Here is a 9,821-nt window from a genome sequence, read left to right as displayed (position 1 = left end):
TAATAAATCAATGGAACTTGAAAAAGTTAGGGTTTGTCGACACGTAGGAGGATCTGCACAGTTATTAGCTATTATGCTGCCACTTAAGAATAGGATTTCCTACTATCTTAAGAACACCGCAGCCCAGTTTATTTTCAGAAGCATAGATAAGACTCAGAAATTGCCAAAAGTGGGGTACACAAAATTACCTGTTCTGAGTGTGACACGTTTTACATTGATCAGTCAGACAAAGACATAGCAGCGAGGCTGGCTGAACATGAACGCACAGGCCAAAAACTTTGTCCACTAGAAGCCTTGGTAATTAACTTCATACAGCTTTCAGTCCAGATCTAATCTTAAACGACCAGACATAACTTAACACTTCATCTGCCGGCCGGAGTGGCCGAGCGGTTCTAGGTGCTACAGTCTGGAACCGCGCGACCGCTACGGTCGCAGGTTCGAATCCTGCCTCGGGCATGGATGTGTGTGATATCGTTAGGTTAGTTAGGTTTAAGTAGTTCTAAGTTCTAGGGGACTGATGACCTCAGAAGTTAAGTCCCATAGTGCTCAGAACCATTTGAACCATTTTTTTTAATACCTCATCTCTTCTAAACTTCACATAATCCTCTGTTTTTCATTACTTCCCTCATATTCGCCCATTGTCCCATATTCATCGAGTTCTTCTATTTTACTGAAATTGCCTATGTAATCCATATAGTTTGTAATTACAGTCGTTAAGTCTTTCTTTTAATTGTTACTTGTGTTATCTTCCATGTTTAATACCTCTTGTCAAGTGCTGTTTTTGTTTTGCTTGATTCATTTATTTAATACATACTATTACATAGGGACAGTTTTTGAGTATAACGTTAATGTTATTCCTGTAAGCTCCCTTTATATTTGTATACTGTTCAATTTTTTACTCTTTATATGCAGTACCACCACACTGTCAAAGATGTCATTTGCTATATATTCCCTCACATTCCTCCAGTTTTCTGCATTTCTGTTTATCTTATTAATATTGCTTAACATAGTAAAATATTCTGTAGTTGCAGCCTTCCCAGGTACTAATTTTATTTTATTTATTAGCTTTGTCTATTAATATAAACTGTAATGTAGGCATGCTTTCCCAGTTTTGTCTTAGTTTTTTCCTGTTTACTCCATTTATCCTTATTTATTGTTCAAATTTTTTCTTTTTACATTGCATTACCGTCGCACTGTCATTTACTGTGCATTTGGGCCTCCATCTAGATAAGTAATAATGTACATATTTTACAACACTGAAATTTCTTTGTCCACGACAGTCTGTAAATGACTGATGATAGCCTTGTAAGCCGAAAACCGGTTTCCACAATAAATTAATACTGTAGAACAATAGTAAACTAGTGCTTTTCATTTGTTATTCTGCAAGCCGTTTAGACGGGATATATGCAACAGCTAATGTGTAGCAACATGTCCTACGGTCGGAAATTTGGGCAACCATATTTTCTGATCATGCTGTGACATTTGTGCTACTAAGATGGAGACACAAGGAAACTATAAAGGAAAGGGGCAGGGGAAACTTCATGTGGATCATTTATTAGATCCTGGATGCCGCACAGCGCTTAACACTTACGTGGGATGAGTGTGTTGAATGGTTACCAAAGTACAGTTCATCGATGCGTTGGTGGATAAAGTATGCCAAACCTGCTGTAACGTGGACCCTGAAAAAGTGCTCTCGCTAGAAAAATGCCTGGCAGAATAACAGAGTGGAATATCATTTTCAGTGACTAATAAAGTTGTACAAAAGAGACTCAATAATATTTGAAAATTATGTACAGAAGAATAGAAGCTGAAATATTGACATGGACGACAAACAGTTTAGATAAAAAGAGAATGGAAGAAGCTATCGAAATGCCGTGCGACAGAAGAACGCTAAAAGTTAGATGGGTTGATCACGTAACTAATAAGGAACTACTGAATAGAACTGGAGAGACAAGAAATTTATGGCACAGCCTTGCCAAACGAAGGGATCTGTTGATAGGACACATTCTGTGACATCAAGGGATCACCAGTATCAACAGATTAGTATCTGAGAGAACTGGTGGAGGGGGGGGGGGAGGGGGAGGGAGTTAAAATCGTAGACGAATACCAAGAGATGAATACAGTAAGCAGATTCAGGAATATGTAGGATGCAGTAGTTATTCGTAGATGGAGAGGCTTGCACGGGATAGAGTAGCATGGAGAGCTGACCAACCAGACTTCGGACTGAAGACTACAATAACAACAAAAAGATTTATCAAATCTTAAGTGTTTGCAGAGATATGGTATCGATAACTGAAACTTGCAAAATTAGATACGCAATAGTACCACTTGATTACGAAGAAGCGTTCTACAGAGTAAACCATTCATACCTTTTCAACATGATTCGAGCGATGAATTTTCCTCAACAATTTATCGCCATGACAGAAAACCTGCTAACGAATGGTACATGCAAAATTAATATAAATGACAACAAGAAGGCTAATGAAGATAAGTAGCTCTGTGAGGCAAGGTTCTCCCATGGCTATGATACTTTTCGCGATAGCTATGGAGCGTTTCCTGTTCGCACAAACGCACGAACTGCAGGATTTACAAATACATGAAAAAAAAATGTAAATCATATACTGAAGACGTACGACTCCTGGCCTGAAGTGAAAGTGAAATAAAAACTGCACTCCACATTACTAAGATGTATGACCTTGCATCCGGTGGCAAGTTAAGTAAGGAATTACGATCATTGGCCGAGAAGATGAAGTCGGAGCTCAAGGACAACTGGTATGGATTGACAAACTGAAATGCCTCGGAATAATCTACGCGGACAACATACGACTTAACATTTGCCATCAACTATAGGAGAAAAAGTAAGAATATTTTTTGATACACGTAACAACACAATATCACCATCTTTAATAGATAAAGGATCATCGAATAAAATACGCGAACTTGCTAAAGAATACTGTGATGCAGAAGTGTGTGTTTATAGGTTGATGTTCGATTTTAAACATTTTATTCTCACTTATTTATGCGTCTTATTTATGAATTACATATGAAAATTTTTCTTTAGGTTCTAAAGAACCAAAAGTTTTAGATCAGTGTCTGATACACTCTGACGGATGTGTCAGGTACCGACGAAGACAAATTACACAACCGTATCTCCAAATATTCAGTTAAATATTCATATGTGTTCGATTTGTATTATTAGACCAAAATACGAGGGGAGTTCAATAGCTAATGCAACACTTTTTTTTTTTTTTTTTAACGCTGGTTGGTTTTGATCAGGATTACAATACACCACAGTAGCTACAAAACTCAATTTTTCAACATGATCACTGTTCAATCGACGGCCTTACACCACCTTAATGGGAGAGTCTATATATTCTACTGGTCGACATCGGAATCAATGTCCTCCTGCATCAGTAACCTCCCCATCATACACGTACTGCTTCCCGTGGAGTGTAGCCTTCATTGGACCAAAAAGATGTGGTTGAGGTGACGAACCCATTGAAGTCGTTTCTTCAGTTTCCTGAGTGTAGCACAGTACACTTCAGAGTTGATAGTCGCACCATGATGGAGGAAATCGAACAGAACAACGCCTTCAGAGCCCTAGAAGTCCGTCGTCGTGACACTACCGGCTGAAAGCGCACAGAGGTGGTGTGGCGTCACTCCATGAATTGCCGTTTGGTTTCCGCTTCGAAGTGATAAAACCCACGTTCATCGCCTGTGAAGATGTACGACAAAAAATTGTATCAGCCTCGTAACACGCAAGCAATTCCGCACAGATGGTCCTCCATTGCTCTTTACGGTCTACTGTTAGGCGGTAAGGAAACCAGCGGGCGCACACATTTGAGCACCACAAAAAGTGAAAGACTGTATCAGCAATCAGCGAGGCGTTTGATTGTGTTTCGTTAGCCACATCGAAGGAGACTGTCCGCACGTTCCAACACTGCAGAAGCTACAGGTGCGTGTAGTCGTCTGGCACTCGGGGGATGGGACAGGTTTGCACGACGTTGTTGCTGTGATCACAGACGCCTCGCCCAACGACTCACTTGCTTTTGTTCCCTTCGTAGATATTTTGCAAACATCTGAGTATCCGTAAAGCTGTTTTCCTCCAGAAGAAAAAAACAAAAGTGACAGGTCTCTGCTTGGAACGCACTTCCATTCCAGACGCCATTTTGAAGGCTACTGTAGCGCCGCCATCCATCGGAACTTCATGGAACTATAGCGGGGATATTCATGACGCCCCACAAAAAAATCCGAATTTTTTTCACCAAAAATCGGCAGAGAAGAAGATATATTGCATCACTTATTGAACAGGTCGAAGGAAAATACCTCATTGTTAGAAATGGAGCTAGTTTTCACTTGTTTCTAACGTACGCGGGAGGAAAAGAGAAATTATTTAATAATTATCTGTTTCAACAAAACAGTTTATTCAAACGGACATTAGCAGTGCAATCATTATTTTACTACGGTGTGATTACCTACATTCATACATCCAACATACAATTAAGAAGACATTGGTAGCAAGGAAGAAGAAAGAGGGAAAGAAAGTGGTTATGACACTGCATAGTGGCATGTTTTAGAATTTTTTTTCCTGCGCAAACATAATTTTTTTCTGATGTAAAGTGCATGTAATGAGAAATTATCTTTCTCTTGTACTGTATTGTCATTATTTTCCCTTTCATGTCGATCTTTTCTGCCTTGAGATAGAAATGATATTATATATAATCCTTTCCCGTCAGCAAAAATGATCCTCCTGATTTGGCGTTGTAAGGTCCTATTAAAATAAGGTGAATCGGTCTGAAATCTTCCTGCAGTATTTGAGTACCATGACCCTAACAGGAATATTTCGAATCGGTTCCCTTTATTTTAATAGGGCCTGCTTATTGCCAGAGGGTACTTTAGATGCTACCACGTTGGAGCCTCGAATCCTTTTTAGAACAGAAAGCGATGAAATATGGTACCGTACCTGTCTCATATCACATACCTTTTCCTACCCGCAGTGTAAATTCATGCCCACTCTTCCAACTGAGTCACGTTTGTTACGGTCAGCAACACAGGCAAAATCACAAGCGGGAGAGAAGTTATACAAGCACTAGTGAAGAGAGGGTAGTAGTTAGATCAGGAAGAAAGGAAAGCCAGTTTAACCTAAAAAGCAATTAGAGCACACTGGATGAATAACAGTGTCGTCAAACATGGACGCAAGAACGAATCCACGGAGATTGCTCGCATCCGCCTCCCCGCCTCTTCTTCAAAAATGTTCAAATGTGTGTGAAATCTTATGGGACTTAACTGCTAAGGTCATCAGTCTCTAAGCTTACACATTACTTAACCTAAATTATTCTAAGAACATACACACACACACACACACACACACACACACACACACACACACACACAGACCCATGCCCGAGGGAGGTCTCGAACCTCCGCCGGGACCATCTGCACAGTCCATGACTGACCGCTAGGTTAATCCCGCGCGGCCCGCGGCCTCTACGCAATAGGATAAACGGTTTTCTCGATCATCGGTCCCTTCCTGTGGCAACCTCATCACCTCAGAGTAGCGTTTACAAACAATCATTTATTTATTGGTGATAGAGCAATCTTTGTCTTCCCCTGCACTTTTTACTCTCCATAGATGACACTGGTACAGCGTTTCACAACCTGGGGTAATTACTCCCTGAAGAGTAACATGACATTTTCTGAGGGATAAAAACAAAACGGTTCGATATTGTTTCAGACAAGAAACTAAATTATTTTCAAAACATCATTACCATTATCACAATTTTGTAAGACTGATACTGATTATATAACTTATCAATAATTACTTTATCTCAGTTATCAGCATTAATGCGGTGGAGGTTACAGGTTCCTCACACGGTCTACCCACTACACACATATGTTGTTGTTTGTGTATATCGCTGATGATAAAAGTGAGGCATATACGTAACAAATGCTAAATATCTCAAGAAAACAACTTTTCCAAGTTGCATATAGTATCTGCACTAGCCCAGAGAGTGCTTCAGTACTCGCTTCGAGAAAGGTAAATAAATTGTGACTTTTCATGCTTTCCGCACAGATCTGTTGCAAATACAATTTTCGGGTTTACCGCCGGATCGTATCGTGTAAATGAATTACTTGACGGCACGACACAGCAGTAACTACATAAGGGCTACTATAGCGCTGTACACGGTATTATTATTACTAATAGTGGCTGTGGTCAGATGCAGATCATTAACAGCCTGAAGTCCTCAAAATTTCTTCCAGTTCAGAAGTAAGGAGAGCAGCAATCAAGTGATTTACGGACAGTAAGTGTAGTGCACAGATTTTAATTTGGTTGCTTCTAAATACGGTTGCAGTGTGCAAGTTAAGCAAATGCCGCCATGGGGAGGGGGGGGGGGGGAGTAATGCAGGGGAAATATGTTTTGTAGCAGGTATCTACTCTCACTGTGGATAGTTAGCGTTCTGATCTGAGAAGGAGTTGTGGATAGCACTTGCGATGCACCTCGAATTCCTTCGTCATTCTTTCTAAAAACACTCAGGTACTCAAACTAAATATCATTCATTTTTCATCATTTTAGAAATAAGTGTTACAAGAAAAGTCTTTCATTCCACAATTTAGTTAGGTGCTGAAGTTGGTGATAATGTGGGGATGTGGGGGACGAGGGGTGGGGGGGTGGGTGCGGGCAACAGACGACTAGGGGAGGGACACAGACGGGAGGGTATTAGCTAATGTTTAATTGCATTCAGAGGTAACGGTCTAAGCAGAGTTTGGAACCACTGCTGTCGTACCATGGAAATTATTCTTTGATGTCTCAGCAGACGTCCTATCGTCGTGTCCCTTATTCATGTCAATTTTTTCCACATATTTCTATCCTCGCCGATTATGCAGAGAACTTTACTACTTGTCTTGATCAGCCCATCTAATTTTCAGCATGCTGCTACAGCGCCACACCTTCAACACTTTTTTCGCTTTTGCTCCAGTTTTTCCATTGCCCATGGTTGTACAATGGTGTGCTCCAGATGTTCTTCCTCAGATACCAGTAGGCTTCTTTTCGTCAGGAATGCCCTCTTTGCATATGCTAACATTTTTTTTTTTTGTCACACTTGCTTCGTCAGCCATGGGTTATTTTCCTTCCAAGCTAGTAAAATTCCCTCACTTTGTCTACTTCACAGTACCCGCCCCGTAATACTGTAGTTTTTCTTCTGTTTACCTGTTTACCCTAGCACAATTCGTTCATTTTTGTATTCATACCTGTAATTGTCAGCAACTGTAGTATACATTTCAGAATAAAATTCACTCGTCAGTTGCAACTGGAGACTGAATTTCATTCTGAAACATTCCTTCACCTTGTCTACTTCATAGTCTGTCATTTATGTTTATGCAACTCCTCACTATTTTCGTCTTTCTTCGATTTGCTTTCAAACGATAATTTGCGTTCAGCAGACTGTTAATTCCTTTCAGTATCTCCTGCAATTCTTCCTCGCTTTCGCGGAGAATTGCACTGTTTTCAGCAAATCTCATCGTTGATATTCATTCACACCCTGAATTTTAATCCCACTCCTGAGTCTATCTTTTATTTCCGCGATTCCTTCTTCGATGTACAGACTGAACATTAGCGGAGAAATACCTATCTCTGATATTTCCAGGCTTTCGCCTCGCAATTTATAAAAACAGAACCCTTACAGGATCTCTTTGTTGTCTGTTTGTCTGTCTGTCTGTCGGTCTGTTCGACTGCTGGTTTTTCTCAGGAACGGATACGCGTATCAATTTGAAATTCATGGTGACGTTCTAAACCTACGGTCCCTTGGTGGTCTAAAAAACTGATTCTTCTAAGTAAATGCAATAAAAAGATGTGGTTATTTATGTCACATATTTTGATTCCGTCAGCCTAACTTATCAAATCCTTCACACTTCAAAAAAGGTCTTGAATTATCTCGCTTCCGAGAGTTCCGGAACCAGTACAGAAAATTGGACTAGAGATCTACATAAACATCATCTGCGCCGTTTTAATTGCTCATGGAAACCAAACATTCACGTACCACCATACAGCGAGACAATCAGAGCGCTGCATGTCGTGGTTGCAAAGATGGACCTAGCCATTGACGTCGGGAGTGAAGGTGCCCATCATACAGTCTAATGCACAGAGTTTGAGTCGTAACACGACGGCCTGCGCCAGCACGAAAAGCATTATTCAACATCGTGGCGTTGCTGTCAGGGTTCCTCCGAGCCTTAATCCGTAGATAGCGGTCATCCACTGCAGTAATAGCCCTTGGGCGGCCTGAGCGAGGCATGTCATCGACAGTTCTTGTCTCTCTGTATCTCTTTAATGTACAAAAAACATCTCTTTGATTCACTCCGACACGCCTGGACACTTCCCTTGTTGAGAGCCCTTCCTGGCACAAAGTAACAATGCGCGCGCGATCGAACCACGGTATTGACCGTCTAGGCATAGTTGAACTACAGACGACACGAGCCTTGTACCTCCTTCCTGGTAGAATGACTAGAGAAGATCGTCTGTCGGACCCCCTCCCTCTAATAGGCGCTACTCAATCATGGTTGTTTACATCTTTGGGCGCGTTTAGTGACATCTCTGAACAGTCAGAGGGACTGTGTCTGTGATACCTTATGCACAGTTAACGTCTGTCTTCCCGAGTTCTGGGAATCAGGGTGATGCAAAACTCTTTTTGATGTGTGTATAATGTAGTTCCCGTTGAACTAGAATTGAGAAATCTGGTAAAAACAATGTTTCACAGCGCAAGTAATGAAAAGATTGGAAAGACGTTAATTTGGTAGTATATCACACGAAAAAATGTTTCTATCGTCATTTGTTATCCGACTTCAAATATAAATCTAAACGTTCTCGAAACTGCTCGAGATCACGGGCACCGATACCTTGCCACTTGCCAATGACGATGTTAGGCAAAAATCGTCGAGATACTCAATTCCTAGGACAGATGGACTGTCTACATACATAATTATGTTTGTACAGAACCCTGATAGTGCGAACCGAGCCCTACAAGCACTTGGATAAGTTTTTTAACCGAGTACTTCAGTCTTGATGTTCCATTCTTATTTGTGCCTAATAACTGTACTGCCTCACACCTAATTCAGTTCCTCAAGCGGAAGTGGATTAATTAAACATCTGAACTGAAACCGCCGTAGAACGGATCGGTACATTTCCGGACATGGGTTCCCGTTCAAAATATTATGTACTCATTGCCCTCTACAAGTCCTAAAGTTTGTAGCGGGATGTTCTGACCACCCTACACATTACCCGTCATTCCTATAGCCTATACCTGTACTAAAGTGAAATAGCGCATTATAAGGGTCCTGCAGTTCATTATCGCTCCGGACCATGCGGCCTTCAGTCGGCCGTGATGGCAAGTGCCTATCGGTTTCCAGCGATTGAGAAAGCGGCGGCCGGCGGCCGCAGCGGTGTCAGCGATAGCTACGTCAATACTACGTCAGCGTTCCGGCATGCGCGCACTCAAGTGGATAACGAGACACTCTCTTCTCAGAGAGCACAACAGCGTCAGCCGTGATAGTCTAGTGGTTAGGACATTGCGTTGTGGCCGCAAGAACCCAGGTTCGAATCCTGGTCACGGCAAGGGCATAATATTTTTATTGAGGTAAAAGAACGAAAAACAACTACCCTTACAAGTGCTCGACGTTCACAATAACTTCCCAGAAATTGTAAAACGTACAATAATTTAAAGCAGCAACAGCTCTCTTTAACATTACCGAGTCAACGATATCTTCGCTTTATTTTTATAACTTACGCCTTTTGAAGTTTTGAGTTACCACGGCGTCTCCCACAAAGATG

General features: G+C 41.3%; 1 non-coding gene across 1 annotated transcript; it reads left to right on the top strand.

Moving 5' to 3' along the window:
* Nucleotides 1-9,533: 9,533 nt before the first annotated feature.
* Nucleotides 9,534-9,605, top strand: Trnah-gug (transfer RNA histidin (anticodon GUG)). The gene has a single exon. It is a non-coding gene; the product is annotated as a tRNA-His (tRNA).
* The last annotated feature ends 216 nt before the right edge of the window (nucleotides 9,606-9,821 follow it).

The sequence above is a fragment of the Schistocerca serialis genome, chromosome 2, assembly GCF_023864345.2.
Source record: "Schistocerca serialis cubense isolate TAMUIC-IGC-003099 chromosome 2, iqSchSeri2.2, whole genome shotgun sequence".
NCBI classification, from domain to species: Eukaryota; Metazoa; Arthropoda; class Insecta; order Orthoptera; family Acrididae; genus Schistocerca; species Schistocerca serialis.
The sequence above is the reverse complement of the archived record's forward strand: the minus strand, read 5'-3'. Positions and strand labels throughout refer to the sequence as shown.